Consider the following 12,130-nt stretch of genomic DNA (forward strand, 5'->3'; position numbering starts at 1 on the left):
ATGCTGCAGATGATCCAGACTGCAGGTCAATTCGGAGGAAGGCGTGGCGAGGACCCGCATGCCCACCTCCGAAGTTTTATTGAAATCTGTAATACTTTTGTGTTCCCGAACATCTCTGCTAAAGAAGTTCGACTAACGTTGTTCCCATTTTCTCTCTGTGATCAGGCTAGGAAATGGGCTTATTCGCTCGAACCAGGAGAGATTACTTCTTGGGAGTAGGTGGTGGAGAAGTTTATGAAGAAGTATTTTCCACCTACCGAGAATGCAAGACAGAGAAAGCTTATTACTAAATTTGAACAAGACATGGATGAATCGCTCAGCGATGCTTGGGTGAGGTTTAAAAGGTTGGTCTGAGATTGTCCACATAATGGGCTACCAGACTGTCTTCAAATGGAAATTTTCTATCACGGTTTGAATCCTACTTCGTAGACCGCTGCCAATGCGGCAGCTGCTGGTGGTCTGCTTAACAAAACTTATGAGGAAGCGAAGAATATTCTGGATTGCATCTCCAAGAACCATGAAGACTGGATGGAGAGTAACTAGAGATTGAGAATCAAAGATTCAGACGCAAATAACGGTGCCATTGTTTCGTTGCAAAACCAAATGAACGCAATGATGAATTTGATTTGAGGAATGGAGATCAGTAGCCCAACACCGCAAGGTGAGCAAATCAACGCAATAAGTCAAAACACCGCAAGGTGTGCGACTTGCGGTGATGGGAGGGCGATGGAAGATTGCCCGCAAAATCCACAGTCTGTATATTTTATAAAGAATAATCCCTTTTCAAACACTTACAACCTTGGGTAGAGAAACCACCCCAATTTTTCTTGGAAGAATCAACAACAAAATTTTCAATCGGTGGTACAAAAGAAGGGCCACAAAGATTCTTTCAACGCAACAATGGTCAGCAGAGCAACCAAGCAAGTAGCTCGCAACAACCAACACAATCTTCTTCTCTAGAGAGCCTATTGAAGCAATATATAGAGAAAAATGAGACAATGCTTCAAAGTCAGGCTACGTCCATCTGCAACCTTAAATTGCAAATAGGCCAGATTGCGAATGAGCTGAAGAGTCGACCGCAAGGGGCATTGCCAAGTTCTACCGAGCTTTCGCACAACCAAGGGGGATCAGGTAAAAAGCAATGTCAGGTTGTGGCATTGTGCAATGGAAAGACTGTGGAGGGAGAAAATAAGGATCAGAGTAGAGCAACTTCCATCGCAACTAAGCCTGAGATTGCGATAACGTAGGAAGAGGAAAGAGAAAATGAAGCAGTAGAACCTGAGGTTTCATCAACCTCAAAGTCAAATGAAATGGGAACCGTGAAAGTCCAGTTAACATCTTTCCCTCAGAGGCTAAGAAAGAAGAAAAACGAAGAGGTACAGTACCAACACTTCTTATCTATTTTAAAGCAATTACGTGTTAACATTCTTTTTAGTGAAGCGATTGAGGAAATGTCTGCCTATGCCAAGTTTTTGAAGGACATGGTAACTAAGGAAATGGGCATTGGAAAATTTGCCACGGTGGCATTAACGCAAAGTTCCAAATCTATTATTCCATCGAAGATGAGCAATCCTGGGAACTTCACTATTCCTTGCTCCATAGGAGGACTCTATATTGGGCAAGCCCTGTATGACTTAGGGGCCAACATAAATTTGATGTCGCTGTCAATCTTTAGACAATTAAATGTGGGGCAACTCGTGCCCTTATCAGTGACTCTCCAATTGGCTGACAGATCTCTGGTTCATCTAGAAGGTAAGGTGAAGGATGTGCTGATCACGATTGATAAATTTATTTTGCCAGCTGACTTCATCATTCTAGACTATGAGGCCAACAAAGATGTCCCCATCATTTTGGGGCGACCTTTCTTATCAACAGGTCATGCTCAAATTGATGTGCACAAGGGAGAAATCACTTTGAGCATAAACGGATAGAAGCTCAAGTTTAATATAATTCGTGCCATGAAATTTCCTGATGAGGAAGACCTGCAAGATTCTGATGATGACCTGAATTTGATTGAAGAAGAAAAGTCTAATGAAGAGTGTGAAGAAGAGGATGCCAATGCATCTATAGCTACCTACAATGCGATCATAGCAAAAACAAACAAAGAAGAAAGAACAACCGCAATGCAAGATGAAGAGCCAAAAGAAGAAAGAAAAACAACGCAACCTTCTCTCGTGGAACCACCAACCCTTGAACTAAAAACCCTACCAACACATTTGAAGTACGCATTTCTGGGGCAGGATGAGAAGCTGCCAATGATTATTTCCTCTGCGTTCAGCGCAGATCAAGAGAATGCGTTGATGAGCATTCTCAAGAAACATGTGCGAGCAATTGGCTGGATGCTCGCTGACATCAGAGGAATTAGCCCCACGTACTGCATGCACTACATTCGTCTTGAGGACGACCACAAAGCAACTATTGAAAATCAACGCAGACTTAACCCTGCGATGAAGGAAGTCGTCAAAAAGGAGATTCTCAAGTGGCTGGATGCGGGCATTATCTATCCCATTGCAGATAGCACGTGGGTCAGTCTAGTGCAATGTGTGCTGAAGAAAGGCGGAATGACGATAGTCCCTAATGAGAACAATGAATTAATATCGCAAAGAACCATCATTGGATGGCACATATGTATGGACTACCGCAAATTGAATGTGCCCATAAAGAAAGATCACTTCCCTCTGCCATTCATTGATCAAATGCTAGACAAACTAGCAGGGAATGACTTTTATTGCTTTTCGGATTGATATGCCGGGTACAATCAAATCATGATAGCTTCTGAAGACCAAGACAAGACCATATTCACCTGCCCATATGGGATATTCGCTTTTCGTCGCATGCCGTTTGGCCTCTGCAATGCGCCAAGCACGTTCCAAAGGTGCATGATGGCGATCTTTTCAGATTATCTCGAGGACTCGGTGGAAATATTTATGGATGACTTCTTCGTTTATGGGAACACTTATGAAGTCTGCTTGGCCAATTTGGAGAAAATTTTGAAAAGATGTGAAGAAACGAACCTGATGCTCGACTGGAAAAAATGTCACTTCATGGTGAAAGAGGGTATGATGTTGGGACACAAAGTCTCTCGAGAAGGGTTGGAGGTGGACAAAGAAAAGATCGACGCAATTGAAAAGCTTCCACTTCCAACCAGCGTGAAGGCTGTGTGAAGCTTCTTGGGGCATGCTAGATTCTATAGACGATTCGTTAAAGACTTTTCTAAGGGTGCAAGACCACTGAGTGAGTTGTTAGAGGCGGACAGGAAGTTTGAATTTGACAACAATTGCCTCAATGCATTCCGAGTTTTAAAAGATGTGCTGATTACCGTGCCTGTCTTGATTGCACCGGATTGGACACTACCATTTGAGATCATGTGCGACGCAAGTGGGTATGCGATGGGTGCCGCATTAGCGCAAAAGAAGAAAACCATTTTGCACCCCATCGCATATGCGAGGAAAACTCTAAACCCTGCTACCACTACTGAAAAGAACTCCTGGTTGTGATTTTTGCGTTGGAAAAATTTCGGGCATATCTATTGGGAACCAAGGTACTCATTCACACTGATCACTCGGCAATCAAATATTTGATGACAAAGGACGCTAAGTCGAGGTTGATCAGATGGGTTCTCCTCCTTCAAGAATTTGATATCGAAATAATTGATCGGAAGGGGACAGAGAATCAAGTTGTGGATCATTTGTCTAGATTGGAAAATCCCGAGGTTGACCGCAATGAATCTGAAGTAAGTGCTGTGTTTTCAGATGAGCAGCTGTTTCACATAGAAGAATTGTCCTGGTATGCGGACATCATTAATTATTTGGTTTGTGAACAATTCCCTGAAGATTACACCTACCATCAATAGAGGAAGCTCAAGCGTGAATGCAAACACTATTATTGGGATGAGCCGAATCTGTATAGAAGAGGTGCAGACCAAATCATTCGATTATGCATACCAAATGTTGCTCAACAACGCATATTGTCACAATGCCACGATTCGCCATATGGAGGGCACTTTGGAGGGCAACACACTACAGCTAAAGTTTTGCAAAGTGGATTCTTTTGGCCTTTATTATTTAAGGATGCTACTGACTACGCAATGAAATGTGATCGGTGTCAATGCATCGGCAACATTTCATGGAAGAACACAATGCCAATGAACACTATCTTGGAGTTGGAATTATTTGACATCTGGGGGATTGATTTTATGGGACCATTCCCTCATCTACATGGCAAGCATTATATCTTATTGGCCGTCGATTACATTTCCAAGTTGGTAGAGGCAATTGCATGCGCCGCAAGTGATGCGGTGGTAGTCTCCCAGTTCCTCAAGAAAAATATTTTCACTCATTTTGGCACTCCCCATGCCATCATAAGTGATGAAGGATCACATTTTATCAACCACAATATAAAGGAGTTGTTGCGTAAGTACAATATCCTCTACAAGGTGGCCACCGCATACCACATGCTAACAAATGGCCAGGCTGAAGTGTCCAATCATGAAATTAAATTGATACTTGAGAAGGTAGTAAAACGTTCGCAGAAGGATTGGGCAATGAAGCTTGATGATACATTGTGGGCATACCAGACCGCATTTAAAACACCAATAGGTATGTCTCCCTATGCGTTGGTATTTGGCAAGACGTGTCATCTGCCTTTGTAGTTTGAGTATAAAGCATTGTGGGCGGTCAAGAAACTGAATTTCGATTTAAAGAAAGTAGGAGAAGCGCGAAAACTGCAGCTAGTCGAGCTAGAAGAATGGAGGATCAACGCATATGAGAATGCAAAGATTTATAAAGAGTGCACCAAGCGCTGACATGATAAACACATATGCGCTAGAAACCTCCAAATCGGGCAGAAGGTCTTACTCTTCAATTCAAGATTGTGACTCTTCCTAGGAAAATTAAAATCATGCTGGTCCAGTCCCTTCATTATCGAAGAAGTATTTCCACATGGTGCGGTGGAACTAATCACCGAGGATGGCAGTCGAACATTTAAAGTTAATGGACAACGAATCAAAGCATATTACGGAGGAGATTTTCAGCCAGAAACAGCCTTCGCAAAGTTGAAAAACCCAGACTATCCCTTACTTAACTCTTAAACATTTAACTCTTCGTCACATTACTACTATCTGTATTTTACTTATTTTTCTCTCTAAAAAAAAAACTTGTTGTTTTGTTTTGAAATCACTTGACCCTCTCTTTGTCTGTTTACAAGGATTAAGGCATAGGATTGTGAAGATACTACAAGAAGAAGCAAATATTCTGATTCCATCACCGCAATCCACAGAAGCAAAGATCACCGCAAGGATGGATGCATCAATACGCAATGTGGGCGAAAACGCAAAATTTGGGGGTGTACTCTTCCTTATCTTTATTTCAAATTTTGCGCTATCACATTGCATTTTACTTTTCAAAGTTTTATCACCGCATCCTCCCTGATTACTGCAATCATTTGCCGAGTAGATAAATTTAGTAGTTTACCGCATGTTGTTTCTTTACCAAATATGATTTCAATGATGAAAAATATGCTTCTATCTCTTTCGTCTATACTAGAGTCAACTTAAATCTTAAGATAGTCACCTCACGAAATATTTCTAAAAGTTAGGAGTTTGCTAGCTTTCTTTCAAACTCTCTTTACAACGCATTTTATAACCATCGCATGACTTATTTTAATTTCTTTTAACAATGAGGACATTGCCGTATTTTAAATTTGGGGGTGAGATATTTATGGTATTTATTTTAGACCTTGCTATAAAAAAAAATATATATTTGAAAATAACAACTCCACTGTCAATGCAATGGGGAACCCATGTTGATAAGAGTTAAGTGTTGAAAGGCACTTACTCGTAGTTGGATGTCCGCATGACACACATGAGGGCAAGCCAAAACGAAAGTAAGTCATCAGGATCAACGCATAAATCAATGACCGAACCTCCACTACCAAATCGGTATGAGTTTAGTCTGAGAAAGAGTGCATTGCTCATAGTTGGATGTCTGCATGACACACGTGGAGGCAAGGCACTCGGATCAGTGCAAGGTCAGAAAAAAAATAGCAATAAAGAAAATTTTTTGTGCAAGGCTAAATCATTTGACACCCTGGGGGAAAATTTTCTTTTTGAAATAAATCATGCGATATTCCAGAATTTATTAATGAATGTTCTTTTGAAAGTTAAGCTTGCAATTCCTAAGTCTTAGAAATATTTTAAGAAGAGACTTGAATAAGACTTAAGAAAATTCTAGTATATAGGATTTGAATGAAGTATCCTTGAGAAATCTAGGGAAGAAAACTTTGCAGTTAACTTGCTAAAGGAATCTTTAGCTTATGCTTGAGGACAAGCATTGTTTAAATTTGGGGTGTGATACCGAGCAGAAATGCACGTTATCATGGTACTAAGTTCTTAAACAATGTTGGATTGCATTGATGAAATATGTTAAATTGCGTCCCTTAAGCATGAATTCTATAATATTGCGGTCGCATGCATCCAACGCATTAGAACAGTTGATCTCTACATTTTTGTGCAGAAAATGCATTAATGCAATGAAGAGGTTGCAATCATAGGAATACATTGGTCAAGCACAACTTCACCGCAAGACTTTGCGTTGATCATGCTCGCAAACATTCGCCCAAGAAGAATCATTGCAAATTGGTCAGCGCAACACAGTGGGTGCATCCGGGTGAAAGGACAATTACGATCAATGGGACAGAAAACTGATGGCAGTCGGATCCAAATTAAGTTGACAACCGATAACGGTTACAAAGTACATCCAGCTTTATCGGTGACAATTATCCGGTGCATCAGTCAGAAATTAAAGCTATCCCATCTGTACAACCGGGAGAGAGAAGCTGCCTTTCACCTTTGATCCCTATAAATACCAAGTGCATTCTTCAGAGAAGGGGTAAAAAGCAGTCGATTACTTCATCGTTTTACAAGTTCACATCTCTGTCTATAGTCTTCTTTCATTTTAAGGCAGACACGAGGAAGAAGGTGTGCCGATAGATTGTTCCGGCAAGCTTGGGAAAGCACCGGGAGCTCCAAGACAGAGAAAGGGCCGACGCCTGCTGAAGCGGGAATATTTGTAGATCAGAATAGAGATTCAGTGTAAAAAGCCACGGTCAGTAAGGAATTGCTACCAGGCCCTTTACTTTTATTTTCCATTATCATTTTGTACTCAATTCAGTTATTCAAATGGAATGTCTTTCTCTATATCTATTCACTCTCTGTAATCCATGCATGAGTAGCTAAATCAGTTGAATGGGTTGAGAAGCATTTAGCTAGCACAACTAGGGAATCTTCATTCTTTGTGATTATCTTGTTTATGTATGCTTCATTCGTCTATTAGAGATACTCGGGAGGGTAGTCTAAGGACAAGATCTAGACTTGGGAAGGTCAGGTGATAACTTGTAGAAATAGAAGTTATTTATACTGTTTTATTTAGATATTGCGGCTAAAAAAAAAGAAAAGTTGCGTCGATAGTATAGAAATTGGCTGAGAAATGCGAGAATTATAAATTGTCGTCAATACACCCACTGACACCATTGCGATGGTAGAATAGAATGTTTCAAGTCTGTTTTACAAGAAATCAAGTCACCGCATGCGCTCATGGCTCAAAGATAAAATGAACAACGCATCTACATCGCATTGTGTCCGTCAATCAATAATGAAGAGACGATCAACGCAATGACGATGCATGCGACAATCGATTAAGAGCTTTGCGATCAACACAATTTCAACCGCATGCGGTAATAAAAAACAACACCGCATGCGGGCAAACGATCGAAGATGTAAAGAGCAATGCAATTGCGGAGGATTCAAATGCGTGTACAGTTGTTAGTTGTGCATTTCTGACGGGATTGATTGCGTAATAGAAGGAATATTCACTCCACCATTTCAGGAACTGCCTCAATAAAGTGGGGACCACAATGCAAAGAGTCAAAGCTTTGCATATAAATAGCTTCTGCAATTCTATTGAAGAAATATACTCGATACGAGAGACTTGAATTCTGATATGAGAGAGAGACTGGTTGAGTGACTCATCAGAGTAGATCCGAGAAGAATTAAGAGACAAGGCTGAGAGGTGAGTCTCCGGGCAAAGAATCCTTTCAATCCCCGCTGTTGAAGCTATGTACGAAGGTCACTTATACCAGACGAGCAAGCCTGAGAGAGAAGCTCTTCTCTCCATCCATTCCACACGCCGACAAGCATAACCTCCGTCCAGATCTATGTCAAGACATTGACACACTTCTGTATTCGTTTCTATCTCTTTTTCATCACTTGTACTCATCTTATTTACTCTATCATTCACACCATGTATCAAATGCTTAATCTTTGTATTAATTGTTATGATCATTGCCATTATCATCTCTCTGTCTATTTCCGTTCATCCATGATTCACTTTCTCCATGATGTTTTCTTAATTCCCTGGGTAATTAATAAGAATTAAGCAAGTAAATTAATCTGTGTTAAGGAAATAATTATGTTTAGCTAAATCATGCTAGACGACATCTTCACCTGTGAGAGCAGAAGTGAAGATGCCATTCCACCTATCGAGAGAGGGTTGGAAGAATACGTTAACTAAAGCGAGAAGTACTTCCAGAGATGGAAGCAACCTTGCGTTCATCACGTTCATCCCTGTTTCACTATAGAGATATGGGAATGCAGCCGATCATCGAGAGGTGTACGCCAAGGGAAAGCGGAACCTTAGTTACATCTTTAACACATTTAACAAACTTGCGATGTTTTTACTAATTATTCTTTCTATTTCTGATTCATACATAAAGACTTGCCATCGCATACCACGATCCTTTGTATAACTTCACAGTCAGTCTCGAACTCAGTATCATGTGTCATATATCTTGTATCTTGTATCATGTTAGTTTAGGACTTTACTTTTATCGCACTTTTATTTTATCAACGCAATTTATGTTTATCGCAATTTAAATTCATGTACAAACAAAATATTTTATTAATTGTAAAACTGGTTGCATATATCACAAAAGTAACACATTAACGAAAACAATCCCTATGTTCGACCTCGGATTATTCTAAGAAACTTGTGTTGGAATTATACTTGGTTTCAGCGCAAGGAAACTTGTGACACGCATTACTCTATCGCATACTACAAGCATATCATTAACAATGCATATTTAGAAGTAGTGTGCCTAAGCGATAACACAGCATGACACTCTATTTCCATTTTTATGTCAGCAAGTTTATGGCAACATGAGCTTATAGCACCTTATCTATCATCACAGTGCATGCATAATAAGGAACTAAAATTCACCGTGTCATCAGGTCAGAATCTAGGATTGGACGAACCAGATTAGAACACATAAACGAAAGATAGGCGCTTAGGAATGAGCACTATTTGTTATTAACGCACTGCATGCATCTTAGCAATAAGATATGATTGTATGTGGTCACCTTGCTTTCATGTATTTTACATCAACGCATAGGACAAGTGTAGAGACTTAGGGATAAGCTCTATGGAAATTTTGCATTCAACACATGCGTCCTAGACTTAGGAACATCGCATTTACATTGGGAAATGACTTGCTGTGCATGGTTGTAACATGATTGCAAAGTTTGACGCATTCCCGAGTAATGCTAGCTAAAGATCTTCTCAACCCGTTCATCGCATTCTCATTACATCTATCAACACAACTCTCTTTCTCAAATCCACCGCCTTTATTTACTCCTTTTTCATCAAAGCAACAACACACCCACACTTTATTTATTTACTTGGTTACTACAAAGTTTTCATAAACATTATCAATGCAACTATTTTCACAAGTCCCTGTGTTGAATTTCGCTGGGGAAACTTGAGTGCACAACGTAATCCATCAATGCATATCATCCACTTAATAAAATAACGCATCATCAGCCGCGGACGATCTTGTAGACCCATGCTCTGTAAGTGACCCTTAAACAGTGTAGTCGAGAGAGCCTTCATAAACGGGTCAACAACATCAAAATGGCTTGGGTTAGAATGATCCATCTCATCTCCTCAATCTCTTGAGGTGTCTTAGGACATATGTCCTTAGACAAAGTGACTCCATGCCTGAATGGCAGTAGGCCCCTCTTGGAGTCCGGCATCGAGTACTTGAGCAACATCTTGTCAATGTATGATGCCTGAGACAGTGCTAGCACTTTGTTCTTACGATCCCAAAAGATCTATATACCTAGAACAAACTAAGCCTCTCCCAAATCTTTCATTTGGAATTAGGTCGCTAGCCAGTTCTTAACTGCAGTCAGTAAACATACATCATTCCCAATGAGTAGGATATCGTCTACGTACAAAACTAAGAAGACTACTGAAGCGTTGACGATCTTCTTGTAAACACAAGGTTCATCAACTTTTTGGTCAAAGCCATATGACTTGATCGTAGTATCAAAACATATGTTCCAAGATCGAGATGCCTATTTTCGTCCATAAATGGACCGATTCAGTTTGCAAACCTTTTGCTCTTGACCTTGGGCTATGAATCCCTCAGGTTGCACCATGTAAATGGTCTCCTCAAGATTGCCATTCAGAAAGGCCGTCTTGACGTCCATTTGCCAGATCTCATAATTATAATAAGCTGTAATGGATAGGAAGATGTGGATTGACTTTAACATGGCAACAGGCGAGAAAGTCTCCTCATAGTCGATTCCCTCTACCTGGGTATAACCCTTTGCCACAAGTCGAGCCTTGAAGGTCTGTACCTTCCCATCAGCACCCCGTTCGTGCTTGTAGATCCATTTACAACCTATAGGGCGAACCCCATCAGGCTGATCTACAAGATCCCATACTGAGTTGAAATACATTGACTCCATCTCGAGATCCATGGCCTTGACCCATTCATCCCAGTCAACATCCTCCATTGCCTTCTTATAAGACAAAAGATCTTCAACGCCTCCATCTGCTACTATAGCAAGGATTTTCGTGAAACCCAGATAGTGAACGGGTGGGTTCGCAACCCTCCCACTACGTCGAGGTTCCTTCAACTCTTGAGGTGGAACTGACCTACTGAATGAACTTCCATCAACAACTCTTGTTGAAGTTTCAGTAGTTTTATTGGAAAGCTCACTCAACACAACTTTGCTTTGTGGACTGTGCTCCTTTATATGATCCTCCTCCAGAAAAGTAGCATTTGTTGAAACAAACACCCTATTTTCTGTCGAATCATAAAAATAACCCCCTCGTGTATCTTTGGGGTAGCCTACAAAGAGGCATAACTTTGACCGTGGTTCCAACTTCTTGGGATTAGCCTCAAGCACATGTGTAGGTGATGACGGGCAGAAATGCACGTTATTATAGTGCTAAGGTCTTAAACAATGTTGGATTGTGTTGATAAAATATGTTAGATTGCGTCCAAAAAGCATTAAGTTTATAACATTGCGGTCGCATGCGCTCATCGCATTAGAACAGTTAACTTTGGTATTTTAATGCAGAATATGCGTTAACGCAGGGCGAAAAGCATGATTTAAAAATTCAATGGTCGAACGCAGCATTACCGTAAGGCTTTGTGGTGATTCGTGTTACTTTATGGTGATTTGTGTTCGCATACATCTGCTTAAGAAGGACTGCTGCATAGAGCCGGCGCAACTTGGTGGGCACATCTGGGTGAAAGGCACAATTAATCACAATGGGATAGAAAGTTGTTGACGGTTGAATCCGAATTAAGTTGACAGCCACTAACGATAACAAGTACATTTAGCTTTTCGGTGACAAATATTCGGCGTATCAGTCAGAGAATTAAAGCCATCCCATCTGTTCAATCATAAGAGAGAAGCTGCCTTTCATCTCGTGGCTCTATAAATACCGAAGGCACCCTTCAAAAAAGAAGTTCACCAGTTCTGAAGTTCGGATACTTAGATAAATTTCTCCACAGTTTAGCCTTGTCCATAGTTTTCCCTTTTATTTTAAGGTGGAGCAAGAGAAGATCTGAGACGCTGGAAGATCGCTCAGGGAAAATCGAGAGAGAACCCAGAAGTGTAGAAGCAGAGAGCGGGCCGATCCTCGCGAGAGCAAGATTATCTTTTGAACACGAGTAGAAAAGACAGTGTACAAGCCTGGAAAGCAAGAGATTGCTTCCAAGCTCTTTATTCTATTCTTGCATTGTTATTTTGTACTTCATCTTTATATTTATACAATGGAAG

General features: G+C 40.6%; 1 non-coding gene across 1 annotated transcript; it reads right to left on the minus strand.

The window, feature by feature from the left end:
- Positions 1–267: 267 nt before the first annotated feature.
- On the minus strand, positions 268–374 carry LOC120074802 (small nucleolar RNA R71). Its single transcript, XR_005481084.1, has one exon. It is a non-coding gene; the product is annotated as a small nucleolar RNA R71 (small nucleolar RNA).
- Positions 375–12,130: the final 11,756 nt, after the last annotated feature.

The sequence above is a fragment of the Benincasa hispida genome, chromosome 3 (genome assembly GCF_027475165.1).
Source record: "Benincasa hispida cultivar pf3 chromosome 3, pf3_genome.v1.1, whole genome shotgun sequence".
NCBI lineage: Eukaryota > Viridiplantae > Streptophyta > Magnoliopsida > Cucurbitales > Cucurbitaceae > Benincasa > Benincasa hispida.